At 37.2% G+C, this 23,753-nt stretch overlaps 1 protein-coding gene and 1 long non-coding RNA gene across 12 annotated transcripts in view; one reads left to right on the forward strand and one right to left on the reverse strand.

Moving 5' to 3' along the window:
- Window positions 1–23,753, forward strand: part of ARPP21 (cAMP regulated phosphoprotein 21) — a 425,580-nt gene that overhangs the window by 53,771 nt on the left and 348,056 nt on the right. The gene's annotated exons all lie outside the window — the stretch shown is intronic.
- Window positions 453–5,027, reverse strand: LOC140686556 (uncharacterized). The gene is made up of 3 exons (XR_012060381.1): window positions 4,912–5,027; window positions 988–1,048; window positions 453–582 (listed from the first exon to the last, which is right to left on the reverse strand). It is a non-coding gene; the product is annotated as an uncharacterized lncRNA (long non-coding RNA).

The following is a 23,753-nucleotide window of genomic DNA, read 5'->3' on the forward strand; positions in this document are numbered from 1 at the left end:
GAATGAATACATGGTAACAGTGTCAGTTAGCAAACGTTTTTCTGGAAAAAGCCAGTTAGTAAATATTCTAGGCTTTGCAGGCCATGTGGTTTCTGTTGTAACTCTTCAACTCTGCCACTGTAGTATAAAAGCCATCATAGACAATACACAAACAAATAAACATGATTGTGTTCCAATAATATCTTATTTATAGAAACAGGTGATAGGTTGGGTTTGGCCTCTGGGTCATAGTGTGCTGTCAGCTGGAGTAGATCATTTGTTGTCATCTTTGGTGTCAGGGCACACTTTGATGTTGATTCAGATGCTAGTGTTTGCCAAAAAAATTGTTAGTAATAATAAAGAGCCAAAGATAAATTTAGATTTACTCCACAAATACAGAGAGTAATTAAGGTAAATATTAAGGGGAATATTGGCATTAAAAATAACAAGAAAATGTTTGAAATCACCTTTAGTGTGCCTCAGAGTCACCGGGGATTGCTGCTCTGCACTCACAGAGTTCCTGATACAGTCAGTCTGGGGTGGTGCCTGCCAGTTTGCGTTTCTGTCTAGTTTTAGGTAATGCTGATGCTGGTGGGATAGAGGCTGGAAAGTGGAAAACAGATGCATGTTAATATGTGATTGATGTGATAGGGGTGAGGAATTAAGGTGTGAATCATGGTAGGGGCTGTTGAAATCATAAGGCACAAATGAGAGGGAATGATCCAGAGGAGTAGCATTAATGAGGATTAAAGATCAATTGGCTGTACAAATAAGGGGGAAATAGGGACCATATGACTGTAACATTCTTAGCTGGGAAAACTAGGTAGATGATCAATCCATTATTTGAAGTATGGAACCTGAGTAGTAGGTTTGAAGGAAAGTTCAAAGGTCTTATTTGAATATGGCTTGTTAGTGGTTCCTACATTCATCCAAGTGGGATTGTCTAGGAGGTTTTGGGAAATATGGGTGAAGCTCAGGAATGACATATACATATACCAAGATACATACTTTTGGTAGCAATCAGCAAACAAATGGTCATTGAAGCCACAGGAAGAAGGTGAAGTAGTCCCTAGGGGATGTGTAAAACAAGAGGAAAAAGTTTCAGGAATTCTAAACTATGCCAGGCTAACTGCATTTTCTTTAACAGAAGTACTTGGCTAGTAGTCATATAGCTGCACTTAATTTGGTGTGACATTTCCTGACATAATGTTGGATAAAATGAGCCACTCCCTTTGACATTGTATGGTATTAGTACATGGTTGCATGAATGCAGGTAAAGGATGTTGACACAAGAGTAGAGCAAGTAGAGGATGGCTAATGGTGTACCAGCAGTTTCTTCCCTCAGCTGCATCCCATTGGTAGAGATGCCAGGATGGATAAATTAATGCTTTTTACATAAAACTGAAGGAAATGTGTTGAATGAGAGAATATTCATGGTAAGGGGAAGTGAAATGTTAAATCATTTCTTACCAGAAGAATTTTTTTAAAAACAAATAAGTCCAGGTCTTCTTTAAAAAAAAAATAACAAAAAAAGAAGAAAGGAGGAAAAGTGAAACAAAGAACAGATGGAAGTAATATATATCAATACCAAGATGGGAGGCAAAAATTCAACTGTTTATGTAATCTCATTAAGTGTAAATGGATCAAACTTTCCAATGAAAAGGCGGAGAACTTCAGACTGGTTTGACAAAACAGTCAAGATTGAATTGAATTCTATGCTGTCTACGAAGTAAGTTGGAAACAAGAGGATAGAAAAAGATACGGCATGCACACTGTAACAATAAGAAAACATATTAGACAAATAAGATTTCATAAGATTTCTGGACAAGAATTGTTATCCAAAAATAAAGTGGGACATTTTATAGTGATAAAAAAGCAGTTCACCAGGAAGATATACTAATATTAAATGTGAAGATACCTCATAAGAGAGCCTCCAATGTGCACAGTACAGAAAGTATCAGCCTTAGTGGAAGAAATAGGAAAATCCACAATTAAGCTTATTGACTTCATTCCCCTCTTGCAGTCATTAGTTGAACAACTAGACAAATAATTTTTAAGTATACATAGTGGACTTGAACAACACAAGTAGCCTGAACTAATTGATATCTAAAGAATCTCTTCCTTAAGGATCAAAAGCCCCAAGCTTTTGGAGGAAAGACAGCAAACTTCCAAGAGCTTCTTCCACATTTATCCTTTTCCCAGGCATGTCAGGAACAGCTGTTGGGATATATGCTCTCTTTGGGGCCTCCATATATTTTGTAGCCCACTTCCTATTGAGAGCTATTTTAAGCTTGTCAAAAATTAGTAAGTTTTAATGAGGCTAGTGTTCTTCAGCAACTTGATTTCTTCAGAATCTTATTAGCTTTCCGACTTACTTCTAGTCAGTTTCATGTGTGGGCAACCACACCAAAAATTTTGGAACCATTCTCAGATAGTCCTTCTTTTCCTCACTTCCTAGTTTTCTTGGCTTAATAGCAGCTGCCTTGAGGAGATGAGGCCTAAATAGAGGGCATTACAGATGTGATCACTTTACTGAAGAAAGACTTCTCATTGTGTCTTCATCAAAAAAGAAAAAAAAAACTTTTAAAATTGCATCTCCTGTTATTCAATATCTAGCAGCTGTCAATATTTCCAATCTTGCAAACCCATAATATGTGATTTCTCTTTATCCATGCATTTCTCCTTCTAAACTGGCTGGCTTTTTTTCTTTATGTGTTGCCAAACAGATCCTATGACAGCTGACACATATTAAAATAAATCAATCTCTATAAATCAATAAAAAATGTTTTAAAAAAATAAAGAAAGTAGGAGAAAGAAAAAAATTAAAATTATAAACAAAAACTTAAAAAAAAAAAACCTCTGTCAGCATTATTCCCCCAGCTCAGTAATCATTTGATCTGTTTTTCAAGTTACTGCAGCCAAGAGGTTTATCAAACATTTTGCATTTGGACAAATGAATGAAGAGCCATCCAGTTTATTTTATGTGTTGTCTTGTCATCCTCCATTCTATCACTGGGACAATGCTGCACATTGAAGAATATTATTGCAGTGGCATTCCAGTTCTGGCATCACTTTCTGCATTAATAAGGATAAGTCATGCTGGCTGCTGAAACAAGTAATACAGAATCTCATTGTCTTTCAACAGTTAGGGTTATTTTGTGTATGTGCACCAGTGTGCACGCATGTGCCCAGACACAAACCAGAAACTAACCCTGGGCAGCAGAAGAAGGTGTGAGGGTATGAGGTTCTGCTCTACAGAGAAATTCTGGGGCCAACCCCTTCCATGCTGAGGTTCCATTATATTCAACATGTGGTTTCAACATGACCCTTGTATAATTGAGCTGGAAGGTGAGAGAGAAAGGGGAAAGAAGTGGTTCAGAAGTGGCACACACGTCCACTAATAATATATTGGTAAAACTAGCCACTATGGTGCTTTATGTAATAGTTCAGTGTGGAAAACAAAGAGTACACTAGTGTTTTTAACAGATAATTTCATGTACAGAATTGTTTAAATGGTTACTGAAAGACTAGAAGAAAACAGTGTGAGGGAGAGAAAATGAGGGGAGAGGGAGGGCGAGGGCAAGGGAGGGAGGAGAGAGAGGGAAAAGGGGAACATCCAGCTCTGGCTTGCCCTGGTATCTCTGAGAAGACGGATCTCAGAGGCTGAAAGAAGCTAAAAACTGGAACCAACTGCCACTTAAACCAACTACTGCTGCCAGGTGGAAGAGCTATGTTGCTTACAGGAACTATATGCCAACCAAGAAGGAGCTAATCCCTACAATCTCTACTTCTTCTGCCTAGTGCTCTTACTGGCACAAAATAGAAGGTAGCCACCTTAAAAGGAAAAATGTAATTGTAGATTCCTGGCCCCAGCATCAGATGACTCTCGAGGAAGGGTGGATTTGGAATTGAGCAACAACAGTTTAATAAGTGGCACCTTGTTTTCTGATCTGTTGCTTATCCAGGTATCCTTGCATCTTGCCCCACTTCTGCTATCTGAGAACTAATAACAATGACTCACATTATTACACAGAGCATTGTAATTAAAAAGTCAGTGGAGTCTCAAATGAAATTCCTAAAGTTCAGATCTCTAATTGGTAACACAATCGACTGTGGTTACACCAGAAGGAATCTCTTGCACTGCTTTTTCCAGCATATGCATTTCCCAATGCTATGCATACCATTAAGGATGGATTTCATACTGGGGGCCCTGATTCTGCCAGTTTTTCCCCCAGTGATGATCGTTGGCTTGGAAAGCCGAAAACGTGATTACTCATTATCTCATTCGATAGCATCTTCTGCTGGTTGACTTGAATTCTGCTCATTTCCAGAGCTGGTTTTGTCCAAATGTCCAATTTCTAGTTCACTCCTGAACAATGTATTTCATGAAGGAAGTTCCACACCCAAGATTATTATATTTTCCAGCTATTGACAAAGTAGATGAGTTCTGCTTAACAAGTCTGCCATTTGTTTATTGCTGTTAAACTATTTCAAGATAATGATAATTTTATTTATTAAGTCACGTGATTTTGTGGGCCGGGAATTTGGGCAGGGCTCAGATGTGCAAGCCTTCTTCTGCTCCATGTTGTATAGACTGGAGCCTCAGTCTGTAGACTCAGTTCTGTTTAACTGGCAGCTGGGTTTGTCTGGAGGGTCCCAGGTGGCTTCATTCATATGGCTCTTGTCTACAAGGCTGGACCCCAAGGTTTGTGAGATCATAGGGATTCTTCAGAGTATTTCTCCAGCAGGATAGTGGGCATTTTACATGGTGCTCAGGTCTCCAAGGGACCAAAAGAGAGGCTATCAGTTGTCTTAAAGGCTAGACTCAGAAATGGAATAAAGCCTCTGTTGACACAATCAGGGCAAAGGAAGTATTATTTCCTATGTCTTGCATAGGAGGTACTTTTGTAAAGGAGGCACCTTGCCACATACCTAAGCATGCAGACAGAATTAATCAGATTAGCGTATGTTGATGAAGAGACTAATGAGGCGTTCTTGAGTAAGTCAGCGTTTTCTGAAATAGAAACCAAGTAGAAACTGGGCTTGGAAACACAAAGTTCTGCTCTTCTGATACTTTCACTTCTAATGAGAGGAAAAATAAGAAACATTACCCACGTGCTCAGACAGTTTCTCAAACAGTGGTCTAAAATTGTCTCTAAATTTGGAGATTGCAAAATTGAGCACAGCCATATGTGAAACTTCACATGTGTGCAACCAGGGGAAAGACTATTCAGTTCAAACATGTTTAGATTCCATGCTTTTCTCTCAACAATGCAGAGAATCTGTGATTATTTTAAACAACGGTATACTCATAATTTAATTGGGGCTGCAAAAATCTTACGTCTTTTACCTTCTGTCTGAAGTGTATCCACCACCCTCCCCTTGACTTGCAACACCATTAACTTGTTCCTTGTTTCAGCTCACTAAACCTTCCTGATATATCCCCATCTTTCCTTTAAGAAGCATATTATTATCATTATTATTACTTTGCTTTAGTAAGAGGTGGGAAGTATTCTTCATTATGTAAAATGTGATCTATGTGGCGTGCTTCTAAAAGTAGAATGTCTGCCAAGTTCTCTAGCAACTTTCCCAGTGTATAATTAAGTAGTCATTTAAACTATAGTTTATGTTTCTGTGAAGGGAGAGTGTGGAACTCAGAAATAGAAGTTGTTGTGGGGTGTTCTTTTCTGTATTTTAAAATTATATGTTAGATTCTAGTTTTGACAGCTATAGCTTTTAAGGTAACAAAACTGAATTTTCAGTTCTATTAACATGGTGGCCAGAATGACCAGAGAAACCCCCTTGATACAGAATACTGAAAAAGTCCTGGATGAAATGTACCATCTAGTGTGAAATAAGACAACTTTCAGAGGCTAGAGTCTGAGAGAAAAAGCAGATTTAGAACAGTGCTGAGAATTGATTATTACATATTTCCTGGAGCATCTGATTATCTCTGATGGCCTAGAGCTGAATATTAAAAGGCTATGTTTTTGCGGTAGACTGGGCAGAAGGCCTGAGACTTATGCAACACAGGTGGATTTGACATGAGACTTTGGCATTAAATCCGTACTTTTGATAGCCAGCCTGACGGTGAGCTGAAGGAAAAATGATACAGAGAGAGGTAAAGAAGATATCTGTGTGTCTCATTCTTGACTTTGAATGGAAGGTAAAGTAAGACAATGTATATGAATTGTGTGTGTATGTGTGTATGTGTGTGTATACATGCACACACATACACAATTACTTTGAAAATTGCTTAAAAAAACACCTGGTCCTATATAGATTAGAGACAAATTTAAATATCTGTGTAATTAAAATACTCTTAAAGGCAAAAATTTGGTTTAAGGTCATTCCCAACTAGTTAAATGCAGCCAACTAAAGAGTGGAAGCAATACAAATGCCCTCTGGAGAAACACAGATTCACCCCAGGAGTCAAAAATCTCTTACAGATGGGGTTTCAATAAACGTGATTTCATAATAGCAACAACAACAACAAGGAAAAAAAATTTAATCCAGTATTTAAGAAAGCAAGCCGATATTAACAGAATATAATGAAAGAAAAAAAGTGAGGTCAAATACATTTAGAAAGAAGATCTTGAATTTATCAAAGAGAAAGTATTTCATTTAAATATATTAATATGACTAAAGATCACATTATATATACATGAAGGAATGAGTAAAGATTAAACTAACAGATGTATTTGTAAAAGACCAGAGTAGCTCTTTTAACAATTAGAAGGAATGTGTATATCTAGTTTTAACTTTAATCTAAATTTATATATACACAACATATATGTAATTGGAAAATCAATAAACACTTTAAATAGCATATTAGACACAGTAACAGAAATAGTAAAGTGATGATAAACTGATAACACAGCAGACTACAGACGGCAAAAAATATACGACATGTTAAGTGACATTGATGAATGAGACGTCTAAAATAGAGACACATTCAGTTCTGAGAAAGTCTCAAGTGGGAAGAATTAATATTTGGAAACATAAATGTGTATTTCCCAATATTAAGGAAAGAAAGAAACCATCAGATTCAGAATGACCCAAACACCCCCTAAACTTGAACAAAATTTTAAAAAATCAACTAAAGTGAAACAACAAAAATACCTACACCAACACATCATAATTTAAATATAGAACAGCAGAGCAACAGGAACTACAAGTAGCCAGAGAAGGTAACAGATAGTAAGAATACAACAACAAATAAACTGAGAGCTAACTTGCCAAAAATACCAAAAGAAGGCAGAAATCAATCTAATAGTATCGTTAAAATGTAGAAAGAAAAGAATTTTGAATCTGGATCACATATTTAACCTTAGGTGAACATAGATTACCTTCCATTAATTTAAATTTTTCATTTATTTAAATAAAATGTGTGCACACGTGTGCCCATGTGTGTAGCATGTTTGTAGAGGTCTTACACACATCCTTTAGATTTACTTTGATTATTTCTATGCTATGCCTAATTATGGCTCTTAAACTTACTCTATGATTATTATTGAAATATAAAAATTTAATCAGTATTTGTGTGTTTGCATAGCATTTCATCGAATTGCTAAATTCAAGTTTAATTATAACAGCATATCTAAATTTTTTGTTTGTTTTCTTTTAATTAGTCTACTGCCTTCACTGTACTGGCACAGATTTCTAGTCCAGTGGTGAACAGGCCATTCAGAAAAATGTTTTTGTAAGTCATTTACAGATACTCTATATAAAATTAATGAGATGCTCTTTTATTTCTGTTTTTCTAAGAATTTTTAAATAAATTTCTGATAACTTGTATCAAAAGCTCTTTTTATATGTTTGGGATGATCACATTATTTTGCATCTATGTCCATGGGAGAGGTAGAAGTAGGTTTGTCTTCCTCCTCATTCTAATGTCCTTGTCGGGTTTTGTATCAGATTTCTGCTGTCCTCATACAGTCACCTAAAGACCTCTTATACACGTCTGACAGGATTTACCACTGAAGGTGTGTTAGCATGGACATTACTGTGTAGGAATAACTTACTTATAAAATCAACTGAATAGTTGTAGCATAAGTTGATATTTTATTTCTTTTTATGTAAGTTCTTGAAATTTATCTTTTGTCAATTATCAAATGCATTGCCAAGCTTCATAATGTTTTTGCATCTTTTTAATGTTAGTGGAATCAGTATTTATGCCCCCATTTTTTTCTTCCAGATCAATCTTTTTAAAAAAAAGTCTTCCTTGCCAAGAGTTTATGACTTTCAGTGGTCATTTAGAATATAATCATCTGGCTTTTCTAGTGTTTTTCCTATAATATATTAATATCTAGCTCTATTATTTTCTTCTATTTTAATTTTCTGTGCTGTCTGCTGTAGATGATTGATTTTAACCTTCTTCCTCTTATGAGATATGCATTTAAAACTATATATGTTCTTGTATCCACATTTTTAGCTATTTTCCAACCTTTAAAATAGACTATTTATCTTTTCCTAAAATTAATGTTTAAAATATTGTCTAATTTTCATTATTAGTTTATCTTTTACCCACTCATCATTTAGAAGTGTATTGCTTAATTTCTGATTTTTTAAAATTGAAGTATAGTCAGTTTATGATGTTGTGTTAATTTATGGTATACAGCATAGTGATTCAGTTATACATGTTTATATACCTTTTCATGGTCTTTTTCATTATATGCTATTACAAGCTATTGAATATAGTTCCCTGTGCTGTACAGTAGGACCTTGTTGTTTATCTGTTTTATATATAGTAGTATCTGCTAATCCTGAACTCCCAATTTATCCCTCCACCCCTTCCTTCCCCACCGGTAACTATAAGTTTGTTTTCTATGGCTGTGAGTCTGTTTCTGTTTTGTAAATAAGTTAATTTCCAATTATTTTTCATTTTTTCTGTTATTCTATTTGTTACCAATTTTTAACTTAGTTCCATTTTCATAAGGGAACTTCCCAACAGAATTGCAGTCAGTTGAAGTTTGTTCAAACTTGCTTTGTGGATCAGCATATTGTTAATTATTGTAAATGTTTTATATGTGCTTGAAATATATGTATTCTACAGTTTTGAAGCGTATAGATTTATATGGCAGTTACATTTATTTATGTTGCTCAAATATAGTACATGATTTTTTTGCATTTATTTAATGACATACAAATGTATGTTAAAATTACTATGGTCAGAAAGAGGAATGCAAAGAAGTACAACGAAACTTACAGGAGTGGTAGATAATAATCATTGTGATAGTAGTGATGGTCTCAAGTGTGAACACACATGTTAAAATTTATCAAAAGGTACAGTTTTAATATGCCAAATTTCTTATATATAAACTATATCTCAGTAAACTTCTTAAAATGAGCCACTATATTTTCGATTATATTTTCCTTCTTCAATCTGTATATAAACTAGTGGTTCCAATATGTATTGACAGATAAATAAATAAGTGCATAAGTAAAGGATCAGACAAGTGTGGTTCTAAGAATACTTCCAATCTGTAACAAATGTCCTCCACTATGGTTCTCGAGGGGACAACACTTTAATGCCCTAAATCATCCATTGTGTTTAATGAATGAACTTCTATGCATCTAGACAGGCATGAGTTTTGCACTATACTCAGGAGAACTTAAAAAGCTGTCACTCAAATAATTTTTTGTTTTTGTTGTTCTAAGGCTCAGATAAATAATTCTGGTTGAGTAAGGCTGAGAGAGGCTATAATTCAAGACTCTATTAACAGATCTGTGCGGCTGTCTTAGTACTGTATGTCTGGGTGTAGAGCAGTTATGTTTAGTGATCTTCATCGGGTGACCTTTTGAAGAATTTTCTTAATGGCAGACAGAACATAGTGTGCTGACACCTAAAATGAATAAAATAGCTACTGGCCATTTCATTTAATTATATTAACTATAAATTTAATAACTCCCCTCAAGAATATCTATAAGTATTTCCTTTAACAAGCGTTTCTCTAGTTTTGAATCTCCTTTACCTGCGTAAAAAGCCTTGGACTTTCTGCACTGCTCTCAGTAGGTTTTGTCAGTAAGGAAGAAACTTGATAAGATTCTGCTCAAATGCAGCAATCACTATTTGTTATTTTTCAATTTAATTTCAGTATAAATTAACTTATCTCCTCACAAGTAGCATTAAAGCTAATAACCCTAAAAAGGATTAAGATTAGAAAGTAATGCTGCCAGTGACAAAGCTCATTAATGGCCCTTATCACTACAAGCTGATGAACTACATCTCGGATAATTGGCCTAATTATAATACATTTGTTTCTTTAGCCAGGTATTCCTTGCTTCACTCTGCTAATTACTTATGGGTCTCAGTTCGGCCAATTAAATTTCTCTTCCCACCCTATCCATTTCTAAAATAGATAGCACATAGCTGGAATGTCAGTATACCTGTGCTGATGATAGTTAAGAATTGCTTCAAGGAGACAAGAAATAGAGAGACAAAAAGAGATACTTCTATCCTAGGGTGCAGGCCATTAAAAAAAAGATATAGAGTGAATAATCATTCTTTTGGGGTTTCTGCTTGTTTCTTTTAAGTGGAGTTGCTAAAATTTATTTAAAACCAAACTATATCAAAGACCCCTGATATATTCTAGTTTATTCGTTTTCATAAAGCACTTTATTTTATTTTCACGACAAATAACAGAAACATCCAACTAAAACTGACTTAATGACAAGAAAAGTTAAATTATTTTATATCAGAGGTAGGCAGGATCTCACCTACTTGGCTAACGCTGATGCTGGCAGGTGATATTCTGGAACTCTCCCTCTAACCTGCTAGAATGAGGAGGCATGCCCCACTGGGAGCCCTGCCCACACCCATGCCAACAGCTCTGTGCCACAGCAGTGGGCTGGACAAGAGCCCTGCCCACCTGCACACCACAGGAGGTGGGCATGTGCCTGCCACACAGGGGACTTCTCTCAGTTGCCCACCTCTGGTGTCCAGGGGGCATTGCAATTCTAGACCCCATGGGACACCTCCTACACAAGGCCACTCCTTCAAGAATGGGAGGGGTAGCTGATTTGCTGCTACATGGAAACAAACATAGAGGTTGAGGCAAAATGAGGAGACAAAAGAATAAGACAAAACGTCAGAACCAGATCTTAATGAAACAGAGACAAGCCATCTATCTGATAAAGAGTTTAAAGTAATGGTCATAACGGGGCTCACCATACACTGCAGAAGAATGGATAAACACAGTGAGAACATCAACAGAGAAATAGAAACTATAAGGAAGTACCAAACAGAAGTCACAGAGCTAGAAAATGGAATAAATGAACTGAAAAATACACTAGAAGTTTCAACAGCAACCTAGATGACGTAGAAGAACAGATCAGGAGGCTGGATGGCAAAACAATGGAACTCATCAAGACAAAGCAACAGATAGAAAAAAGAAATATTAAAAAGTAAAGATATCTTAAAGGACCTCAGGGCAAAATCAAGTAAAACAACCTTTGCCTTACAGGGGTCCCAGAAGGAAAAGAGAGAGACAAAGGATCAGAAAAACTATTTGAAGAAATAAGACTGAAAACTTCACTAGTCCCATCTTGGGGAAGGAAACAGACTTTCAGGTTCAGGAAATCCAGATAGTTCCAATTAAGAAGAACCGAAAGAGAGCCACACCAAGACACATTATACTTAAAACAGGAAAATTTAAAGATAGAGAATCTTTAAAGTAACAAGACAAAAAGCAGCTTGTTATATACAAGGAAATCCTGTAAGGTTTTCATCAGGTTTTCTTCAGCAGAAAATTTGCAGGTTAGAAGAGAAGTGGCATGACATATTCAAAATACTGAAAGGAAAACAAACAACTTTAACCACAAATTCTCTACCTGGCAAGGTCATCATTCACAACTGAAGGAGAGATTGAGTTTTCCAGATAAGCAAAAGCTAAAAAAGAGTTCATCACCACGAAACCAGCCTTACATGCCTTACAAAAGCCTTAAGAAAAATGTTACAGGGACTTTTTTAAGCTGAAAAGAAATGGCAGTGATTAATGATAAGAAAACATGCCAAAGTAAAAATCTCAATAAAAAAGGTAAATATATATTAAAGGTAATATTAAAGGTACTTATAAAGTATGAAGGTTAAAAAACAAAAGTGGTGAAATTAACTAAAATTAAAATAATTAGATAAGGAATGCATAAAATAAAAAGATGTTAAAAAAAGGTGACATCAAAAATATAAATGTTGGGAAATAGAAAATGTTCACATTTTACATTAAAAGTGTAAAGTTCTGGAATGTGTTCAAATTTACGTTGTTATCGATTCATAACAGACAGCTTATATGCATAGGATATTTTATGTGAACCTCGTAGTAACACAAAGCAAAAAATTACAGTAAATACACAAAAGGAAATAATAAATAAACCTAAACATAATACCAAAGAAACCACAGGAAAGAGAGAAAGGGAAGAAGAAAACAGAGAGAGACTATAGAAACAGACAAAAAACAATCAAAGAGCAGTAAGTGCATACCTATCAATAATTATTTGAAGTGTAAATGGACTAAATTCTCCAAGCCAAAGACAGAGAGTGACTACAGAGACTTCTTTAAATGCATAATAGTTACATTTGGCTAATGTTTACCATACTGACAATGCACATAAAGCATTTCACACTTCACAAGTAGTTCTGGAAGAAATGCCCCAGTGAGTTTCTCCTTCCTGAACAAATCTCTGACAAGCAAACAGACTGGGATGGCCCAACTGGCTAACCTTTGTCCATCTACCCACTTCCGAGGCCAGGGAACAGAGATTTAGAGAGGCACTGTGATTTATGGCTCCTGTAGACTCTCAAGAGAAGATAAATAATCCAAGTCACTACACATTTTCAAATACATTATGCTTATTTGAGACGGATAGTTACTGTACCAGTCTTAGAATGGAAACTGAGACTCACAAAGACAAAGAACTTACTCAGGTTCACTCTGCCGGTAAATACCAATGCCAGGTCTTAAATCCAGCCCTTCTTAGTCCAGACTCACTGTAGCCTTCACAATACATCACCCAGTTTCTGCTCAAATATTGAAACATTAAATATACAGTATACTAACAGAAAGAGACAAGTGGGAAGGTAAAGGATTTGGTTAAAATAATAATATAAAGTAGATTAAATTCATCCAGTTTTATATAGAGACATATAAATTTTTGGAAAAATAAAATAGACTGTGAAAGTAGCACAGTCACTTACACATAGTAGGTTCTCAAAACTGTGGCTGTGTGCTGCAGGTAAGCTTCAGAGGGCTGATGTGGTATTTCCCACATTCTTTAAGTAGTGGCCTGTTTTTCTTGGAAAGCAGATGTCAAAGTTAGGGCCTAAGAAGAAATCAAGGGACAGATATACCATAAAAGTCGTATTTATCAATCTAGTGGCCTCCTTTCAGGTTTTATTATGTAGGGGTCAGTGTCAGTGGAATATGCAGGCTGACCTCAAAATGGCCATAAAGTAAACTATAAAGTGAAATATCCCCGTTACAATTTGCTGCTCTTCATCTCAACGAGCAGTGTCCATGACCAAAGCACATGACATGTGAGATCTGGCGCTAGTGGAGTACGGTGATGACCTGCAGGTTACCAAGCTCCCTGAACGACCTGTTCCTGTTCTTGGCGGTGGTGCTGACGTAGCTGTGGAGTGTGCTGACAGGAAGCCCATGTCTGTAGAGGGTTCCAGGAGAGGTTTGCTTACGTGTCAGTGGCTGGCCCAGGAACATACTTAACGAGGAACTAACCAGAAAAAAGGGGGATAGCACATTAAAGTATTATTACCCTAAGAGCATGAAGTTCATCACTCCAAAAAACTTACAGTTACTCCTTCTTGGAGTATGTTTTAGGAAAATATTTAGCTGAGAGTGTTTTGCCAGTTAGGCTGGAGAAAGGAATATCACAGACAAAGAAACCAGTGAGAAAACTGTAACAGCGTTTCAAAATGCATGCTACGGTAAGAGTGAGAAGACGAAAGGACAGGGGTAAGAGACATTAGCAGTGTGGTGAATTGATTTATTCATCCAACCACAGTGAAATATCTCTGTTAGCAAGTCTTTGAGATGGTAGGTCAAAGAGATGAGGGGGCGGAGCAAAACAAAAACCTGATGTCACTGTTGCAAGAAGTCACAGACTAGAGTGGAAAAAGATATGGTACCTCAACTAATGATAAAATTCACTAATAACTTCCATGTGGTAAAAATGGTGATGCGGAAGAAGAAACAAAGCATGAGAGTGAGGATGAGGACTGTAGGCCATGTAATGAGAACTGACCAGGCAAAGCAGCAGATGCCCTGTGCCAGGAGACAAGGGATTGGCTTTTCTGTGCAGGTCTAAGGTGCGGAAACAGTCATGGGCGCTGAGGGTACAGAAAGAGAGACACAAATGAGATCAATACCAAGAAAGCCAAGAAGCTTATTTTTAGTTAATTTTAACACAAAATATTGCATTTGAAGTACCAGGAAAAAGCCATGTTCCTACTGATACATAGTGGTGAGGAGGGAACATTTATAGCATAATGAACATACACATTTCAAATGTTATGAGTGGCAACCTGACATAAATTGCTTATTACCTTTAGAAATTCGTGATAAATATAATGAACACAGCTGTATGTCATATGCAGAAGTTGTTAAGAGAGTAAATCCTGAGTTCTCATCACAAGAAAAAAATAGTTTTTTTTCTTCTATTTCTTTAATTTTGTATCTATAGGAAGTGATGGATGTTCACTGAATCTGTTGTGGCAGTCAGAAAAAGTAATTAATTCATCAATTTAAAAATCATGCACTAAAAGGGGTCAAGTGAGGCACTTTTGTGAATAAGGAAAGTCAAATATTATTTACAAAAAACTAGGTGCAGGTGGTGAGTCCAGGCAGCCCCACACGCACATTGTGATCGCCGATGACACATTTCTCCTCAGTCCCATCTTTTTCCACCGGTGTGGAAAAAGAAGTAAAAATCAGTGCACTTACTATAGTCCTAGGTGACAGCGAGACGTTTAAAAAGTATATTAAATTAAGAAAGTAGCTTAGTTACTTAGCATTTTCTAAAAACAGAGAATATGTTCTACGTGTGTATCCTATGTGCCAGGCATTATACTCAGGCAATTCAAAGACATTCAAAGATAAATAGGTCATAGTACACTTCCTCAGAAGTCCAATTAAGAATGAAAACACACACATTGACAATTACGTATGAAAAAACTAAAGACTTTGTTAAAAGCATTTGTCTGTTTACAAAAACACTTTTTCTTACTTTACTCCACTTGATCCTTATGCTAACGCTATGAGACAGCAATTTAGCAATCTTAGAATTATTATCCCCATCTTGTGATACAAATGAGGAAACTGAGCCACAGAGAGGTTTATTGACTGGACCATGGTTAGAATTTTGCAGAACAAGAATTTGGATAGTAGGCTGATTCCAGCATTTAAGTAACAATAGTCTTCCAAAAAAGAAATGGATTTTTTTCCCTTGTTATTGCAATGGTGAAGATACAAAACGAGACAAAGTGTTTCTAGAAAACCAAAAAAAAACCCAGTCACATCACTCAATGATTCAGTAAATTATCTGGAAATGTCGTCCCCATGATGTCATTTATCTGCATCGTTCACCTTGTTTACTGATTCAGCCAGACATTTCAGCATGGCCCCAACATAGACTGACGGCCTAATGTATTGGAAAATATTTCACCCAAGGCTCAAAATGTTCACTTACATGATCTGCCCAGATTGCCGTGCTGCCACTAACACATTATCCTAAAATAAAAAGTATCGGACAAAGGCAACAGGAGAGTATATTTCATCCAGATGGTTAGTAAATGATAAAAATTAGGCTTTGTCCAGTCTTATTTCCATTTTAATGAAGGCAGGGAAGAGAGAAGGTAGTGAGAGTGAAAGAGACAATAGGGGTCTCTGCAGCCCTTGCTAGGTCTGGAACTCTGGTTACCTTGCAGAGAAACTCAGATACATGTTACGTTGGTTGTTCCTTGCGTAACTTCAAATAACTTAAATCTGAAGATTAACATGAGGGGATGCTACCAAAGGTTGTCCTCAGACTTGATCATCCCAAAGTAAAGAGATAAAGAAATGGATATTTATCAACTGCCTACTGCCTGGTGGGCCCTTTTACTCATTTAAAACAGTGTAATATAAAGGTGCATTTTCAGATGTGGAATCTGAATCTCAAGGCAGTTACATACCTGTTCATGGCCAAGCTGGAATTAACGATAGAGGAAGTGCTCCCTTAGATCTGGGCAATTCCTGTGATGCTCTTCTGCAGAGGGCTTCTGAGGGGCCTGAGAATGATGATCACAGAAAAGTCTGGAGGATGAAAGCTGACACAAAAGAAGCAGGGCAACTGAAACACGGAGGAAGGAACAACTCAGGATGACGAAGCAATGAGTGAGTCTGGGAGTTGGCATTAGATGGTGATTTGTGTTTGTACTCACAACTCAAGGATTTGAGGGATCGTGGAAGCAATACAGTTGAACTACACATTTAAAACTTGAATTCCCTTCATACGAGTCTACTAAGCTGTCATCCAGCTGAATAAGTGCCCCTGCTTCAGGCTTCTGTATTATTGGACACCATACCTGTTACCTCTTGTGCCACACCTCACATCCTCTCAACCTCCTCATCCTCCACCCCCTGCCCACCTTTATCCCATCCACTGCTACAGCAGACAACTTGATGCAGGGGTAAACTGACCATGTGTTGTCTCAGCTGTCCATTTGTATATATGTCTTCCATAGGCATTCTCAAAGACCACAGCCATGGACCTACAGGACCCCTGCCACCCATTCATACACAAACGAGGAAATGTTAGGGACACAGCACCTCTTGTGGCACCTGACGGATGGGGCATGGGAGCTAGCAGATACCAGCTTCCTCCCTTGAGCAGGAAATCCTGAGGCAAGTTATCCATGACTCCTGAGAGGGCTCCATCAGGATGGAGTCCAGTTGCTAGAGCAGTGACCTGCTCAACAATGCACTTGCATTTGCTTTCTCTCTTTTCCTCTTCCTACTTGACGTTTTCCCATGCCTGTTCCCTTAGATTCCTTCCTAAAAATAAACTAACAGCATACACCTTTCTGTCTGTGTTTTCTGAGAAGCCCAGACTGAGAGAGGGCACTCATGAGCCAACATGAGAAGAGACCCTTTCCAATCCTGACCTAACACTCAGGGCAGCCTCAAGGCTTTCTGTCCTCATTTACTTGCGTCTGATTAATTTCTACATTCTTAGCACCTGATTTCAGACTTTAAGCCCATAAAAGAGAGTCATGGTATCTAATCAGTGGACAGACATAGGAAAAACCAGTGGAACAAACGTGGCCAAGATTAATGTGCTTAAATTAAAGTAATCTCTTAAGTGGAAGAAAAGTGCCCAAGGACTATCTTCTAAAACTAGTTACAGACAAAGTGGGAAAACGAAGAGGCATATATTTTATCTAGTCACCATGATTACACGTTAAGGTTCCAGTAACCCAACACTAGTGCATAATCAGTGTATTGTTAATCATAAGAGTACTAAGTTTTAAAATATTTGATGTTTACACTTTGGGAGCATATTTTAAATAAACAGACTTAAAGACTGTGGTAATAAAATCCATAGGGGTGCACTCTTTGGATATAGAACCTGATGTGTGAAAATAGGAATATTAGGAAACTGTACGAAGTAAGGTAGAATTCTTGGCATATTAACATATATATGTCTATTTGTTTCTACCCAAGAAAGACAATTTCAAGACTTGGGTCTACATGTGTCCACGTATAAGCTAATCCTGTTGAGACTGGGATGTTATTATGAAAAAATCTCTGATCGTGACACTAGGAAATGTCTACTGGACAATAGCAACTTACCATTGGATTGAACATCTACCAACTGCAAACCAGTGCAGTAAAAATGGGTGTATTCAAGATCCTATACTCAAAAAATGGACTTAATTGGACTTTGAGTCAAAGTACTTGGCTTAAGTAGCTTAGTAGCTGTGTGTCTTGGACAAGTCACAGACTGTCTGAGGACTCACTCTACTATCGATAGAATAGGGTCTTAATTCTTGATCTGCCTGTCTTACAGGGTTGATGATTGTATCAAATGAAAAAATGTGTGATCAAGGAATTTTAATCATTGAATATCATATATATTTGAAGTATGATTGCTGATGTGAGCCCTTCCAGATCTAGCACGAGGCTTGACGTTGATATTTTCCAGGCCACCCTGGAGCACATTACTGTAGAAATGTAGCTTTTTCGATTGAGTCCTCAGAAGATTAAAAAAAAATAATTCAAAGGCTGAAGGGACTGATCTACAGGGTGAGATTAAAGGAGGACATACAGTTCATCGTTGTGTTAGGCAGTGCTTGATGGAGGGTCAAGGCTGCAAAGACAGATTTCAAAGGGGTAAATAGCGAAGATGAGGAAGAATTATTTCAGCTGAAACAAAAAGAAATAAGTAAGACCACGGAAAATGAAAAGTATCTGGATACCAGAAAATGTTCAAAGTTCTCTTATTTGGAGTCTTTCAAGCTAACATGAAAACGCCTAGATTTTTCCATCTTTACTCCATTTTATCATTTAGGTGGTCTCCAAAGACTAACATATATTTCCTGATATTGCTCTTCCTCCCACCCACCCCCATATTAGATAGATGCCTATACTGAATTGATATCTTATCTAAGTTCAAGCATTCATGGGAGAAAATCATCACAAAATATATATTTTTTAAGGTACCCAATTGTTTTCCACTTGCCTTTTCTTTTTTCCCTTACCTACCATGAACTTTTCATTTCATAGTTTCCTGGGGGAATGCTTCTGTGAGTGTACAAGTGGAACTAATTGAAAAGATCAAATTTAATAGAATTTAAACTTAGTGAAGGAGGAGATAAGTTTAGTTGCTGTAGTATCAGGGGAGGCATGACAAAACCAAGTGAGATCCGAGAAACTAAACTGCTCTGTAAATGCTATCAAGGCAGATGACTGTTTTCATTTAACTTGAAATAAGATAGAAGTAATTCAGTATAATTTGTGATATTTTTTTCCATCCAAAGGGGCACACATCAGTATTTTTTCCTGGTGAAGAAATTTGATCCAAAGTGGGAAGAAAAATATTAAATTATTCTCTTTCTGGGGGAAAAAAACCCCACGAGACTACACTTTCTTAAGAATCAATAAATAGTTGGCATTTCCCTAGATCAAGGCAATAGTTTATGTGATCTTCTTTAAAAGGATCAACCATAAGCAGAACCGTGGCACTGAGCTGGTTTGTCTCCAGCATCACTTCAAACATACCCTAAGTCGGTCTGAGCCTTGTGCTTCTCTTTTCACATTTCTGGGAGTAACTTAGATTTCTCCTTTGGCTACATCTCACTGGGCAAGGGCCTGCCGACAGTAATGCATAGTGATGAGGTCTTGCTGTACGGATTAGAACAGTCCCATGTGTATTCTGTTTTTCCAGGAATACTAGGAATTTTGATACTTAACCCAGTGGGTTCCTCCTCCAACTCCCATTACACTAAAGTCCTCATGTTTTGGTTGTTTTGATCCTAGCATCTTCATTGCCATCAAAATTAGCCATTCTGTGACTCATTCCATCTGGGAACTGTCACCTTCTAATCTGTAGGGGTTTCATCTTTAATCGCAGTGTTGCCAATAACTAGCTGTGAATTCTTGCATCAGTTAACCGCCCTCTCTGACTCCGTTTCCTCTTGTGTCTAATAAGACAGGATGATCTCAGGCCTTGTGTCACATGACTTTAAACCAGGATTTCTCAACTTCAGCACCATTAGCACTATTAGCATTTCGGGCTGGATCATTCTTTGTTGTAACACCCCCGATCTCTACACAGTACGTGCCAGTAGCAAACAGCTCCTCTCCACAGACATCAAAAATGTCTCTAGACATTGCCAAATATTTTCTGGGGGGTAAAATCACTCACAGTTGAGAGCCACCATTCTAACTCAGTATTAAGGAAAGCATTTCATCTTACAAAATGCTAACGTAGGCTTCATGCAATCGACTTGAGAAGCTGACGTAAAATATGAATTGCATATTTAGGACAATTCCGTTTTCCCCTTACTATTCCTGCAATATAGTAGAGGCTGTCTCTTCCTTTTCTGCCCTGTTTAAATGCTGCTTCTGCATCACCAGAGGTGGTCTGATCAAGGCTCCCCAGACAGCATCTGCCCTGAGCCAGCCAGTGTCCCCCAGCTGGTGCTGCCACATCAGTGACAGTCTCCTTTTGTGGTTGTGAGCAGGCCACCCTGCTGTGGTGTGAGTCTTTGTGACAGCTGGCCGTGCTCCCTTCTGCCTGAAATTCTACCTGCAAATCAATCCTGCCCCACACTCAAAGACGTTCCTGGTTTCCTTTTGGTGGTTACCCCTCCGTGAGAATGGGTGACCGTGAAGGGGAGTCACATCGGTGAAGAACTGTTTCTCCACCTGGACTGTGTCTGAGAGCTGCCATGCTGCTGGGTCCTCTCAGTGTCTGCATCTCTCCACTGTGCTAGTTGGAAAAACTATGAATTATAATCAGTCCATGTGCAGCCTAATGCTATGAAATGCATATTTTAATATCCACGTCTTATCTTTACACGCAGTTTTGGTAATTTAATTCAGTGGATGCTCTGTGAGGTGAACATTAAAAATTATCCATAACCATATTTGATATATTTTCTAATAATAACCATCTATTACATCTATCAATATGTGTTGAAGACATAATAAAAGCTTTATTTCCATTTTGCCACAGTGTCAACCTTTTGTACTTTTGAAGTCATTGTTTATTTTCTTTGCAGAACACTTTAAGAGGGATTTTTTTTTCATTTGCATCATTGGGGGCAAAATTGTGTCATAAATATAGTTTCTGGAAATGTGATGTGAACGGATTCGTTCAACGTGACAGTCAGGCCCATGAACTATTTCTGATATGTCGTGCAACTTCTCATATGCACACTAATGTCTCTTAGCTTGATTACAGGATTTAATAAGTCAGAATTGTTTAATGGCTTGCTAGTATTCCAGAGCCTGCTCCAAGGGCAGGCCAACTGGGACTGGACTGTTATTTCATTATCATTGCGGCCCAGCCCAGCCAGGGCCACGCTGAAACCAAGAAAGACATTTTGTCATTTACCAGGCACATGATGAGACCCTCTGTCTGAAATATAAGAAGCAGAAGTCTGTATCCAGCCAATCATGTCTGTTGTGAATTCCTTAACCCTACGTGCAAAGAACTGTGCCCAAGGAATGTACAATCTAGTAAGAGAAGTAGACTAAGCATGAAACACATACAGGGGGAAATGCAGTGACAGTCCACGGTGTACAGCCCCATCCAGGCCCCGTCCATCCCTAGACGGGATGGTCCACGTAATATTGGAAAATTAACCTTGTCATAAAGAAGGTGACACCAAATAAGATTCATTTTCAAGCAGCAACAAATGGCTCCATCCTTAAAGTCCAACTAGACTATTTTCCATCTCAACAAAAGGGCACTCAAGTTTTCTTGGCTGCTCTCAGATAACATTTTTAAAAGCATCTTTAGTGAAATATAATTCATGTGCCATAAAATTCACTCATTTGAAATGTACAGTTCAGTGGCCTTTGGCATATTACATTATTAAATTTTTTAAGCTGTAACAAAATGTTTGTAACAAAAATTGCCATTCTTACCATTTTTAAGTGTACAATTCATTGACATTCATTATATTCAGTATTATTCAGCCATCACTTTCGTTTCCAAAACTTCTTCATCACACCAAATAGAAGATCTGTATGCATTAAGTAATAACTCCTCATTTCTCCCTCCTTCCAGTCCCTGAAGGAGGGGTCTAATCTGTTTTCTGTCTCTTTATTTGGGTATACAGGAATGGATATGGAGATTGTTGTTCTAAGTGAAGTAATCCAGAAAGAGAAAGACAAACACCATGTGATATCACTTATATGTGGAATCTAAAAAATGGAATGGAACTGCTGAGTCATATGGCAATTCCACATTTAGTTTAACTTTTTGAGGAACTACTAAATTGATTTCCATAGTGGCTGTACCATTTTACACTCCCACCAGCAATGCATGAAGGTTCCAATTTCTCTATATCCTTGTCAACATGTTATTTTTTTATTATGAACAGCCTAGTAGATGTGAGGAAGTATCACACTGCAGTTTTGATATGCATTTATTTTCTTTCTTGATGTGTGTCATATATATATGTATATATATATTTTTTTTTTTAATTGAAGTATAGTCAGTTTACAGTGTGTCAGTTTCTGGTGTCATAATGCTTCAGTCACATGTGAACATACATGTATGCATTTTCATATTCTTCATCACCATAAGGTACTACAAGATATTGAATATAGTTCCCTGTGCTATACAGTATGAAGTTGTTGTTTATCTATTTTATATATACTAGTTAGTATCTGCAAATCTCAAACTCCCAGTTTATCCCTTCCTACCCACTTCCCCCCTGGTAACCATAAGTTTGTTTTCTATGTCTGTGAATCTGTTTCTCTTTTGTAAATAAATTCATTTGTCTTTTTGTTTTTTAGATTCCACATATAAGTGATATCACATGGTGTTTGTCTTTCTCTTTCTGGATTACTTCACTTAGAACAACAATCTCCATGTCCATTCATGTTGCTACAGATGACATTATTTTATTCTTTTTTATGCCTGAGTAGTATTCTGTTGTATACTATGAAATACTGACTTCTTTATCCAGTCATCTGTCAATGGACCTTTAGGTTGTTTTCATGTCTTGGCTATTGTACATAGTGCTGCTATGAACACTGAGGTACATATGTCTTTTCAAATTAAGATTCTCTCTGGATATATGCCCAGGAATGGGATTACTGGATCATACAATAAGTCCATTTTTCAGTCTTTTGAGGACTCTCCATAATGTTTTCCATAACAGCTGCACCAAACTACATTCCCACCAAAAGTGTAGGAAGGTTCCCTTTTTTCCACAGCCTCTCCAGCATTTATTGTTCATGGACTTTTGAATGATGGCCCTTCTGACTGGTGTGAGGTGATACCTTAGTGTAGTTTTGATTTGCATTTCTCTGATAATTAGCAATATTGAGCATATTTTCATGTGCCTGTTGGCCATTTGTATGTCTTCATTGGAGAATTGCTTGTTTAGGTCTTCTGCCCATTTTTGGAGTGAGTTGCTTGTTTTTTTATTATTAAGTTGTATGAGCTGTTTAGATATTCTGGAAATTAAGCCCTTGTCAGTCTCATCTTTTGCAAACATTTTCTCTCATTCTGTAGGTTGTCTTGTTGTTTTGCTTATGGTTTCCTTTGCTGTGCAAAAGCTTATAAGTTTAATTAGGTCCCATTTGTTTATTTTTCCTTTTACTTCTATTACCTGGGTAGACTTCCCTAGGAGAACATTGTTAAGATTTATGTCAGATAATGCTTTGCCTATGTTTTCTTCTGAAAGGTTTACAGTGTCTAGTCTCATATTTAAGTCTTTAAGCCATTTTTAGTTTATTTTTGTGTATGATGTGAGGGAGTATTGTAACTTCATTGATTTACATGCAGCTGTCCAGTTATCCCAGCACCATTTGCTGAAGAGACTCTCTTTACATTGTATGTTCTTGCCTCCTTTGTCAACAATTAACTGACCAAATTTTGTGGGTTTATTTCTTGGCTCTCTGTTCCATTGAGCCATATGTCTGTTTTTGTACCAATACCATGCTATTTTAATTACTGTGGCTCTGTAGTATTTATTGTCTGAAGTCTAGGATGGTTACTCCTCCAGCTTCATTCTTTTTCTGCAGTGTTGCTTTGGCAAT

This window comes from Vicugna pacos, chromosome 17 (genome assembly GCF_048564905.1).
Source record: "Vicugna pacos chromosome 17, VicPac4, whole genome shotgun sequence".
NCBI classification, from domain to species: Eukaryota; Metazoa; Chordata; class Mammalia; order Artiodactyla; family Camelidae; genus Vicugna; species Vicugna pacos.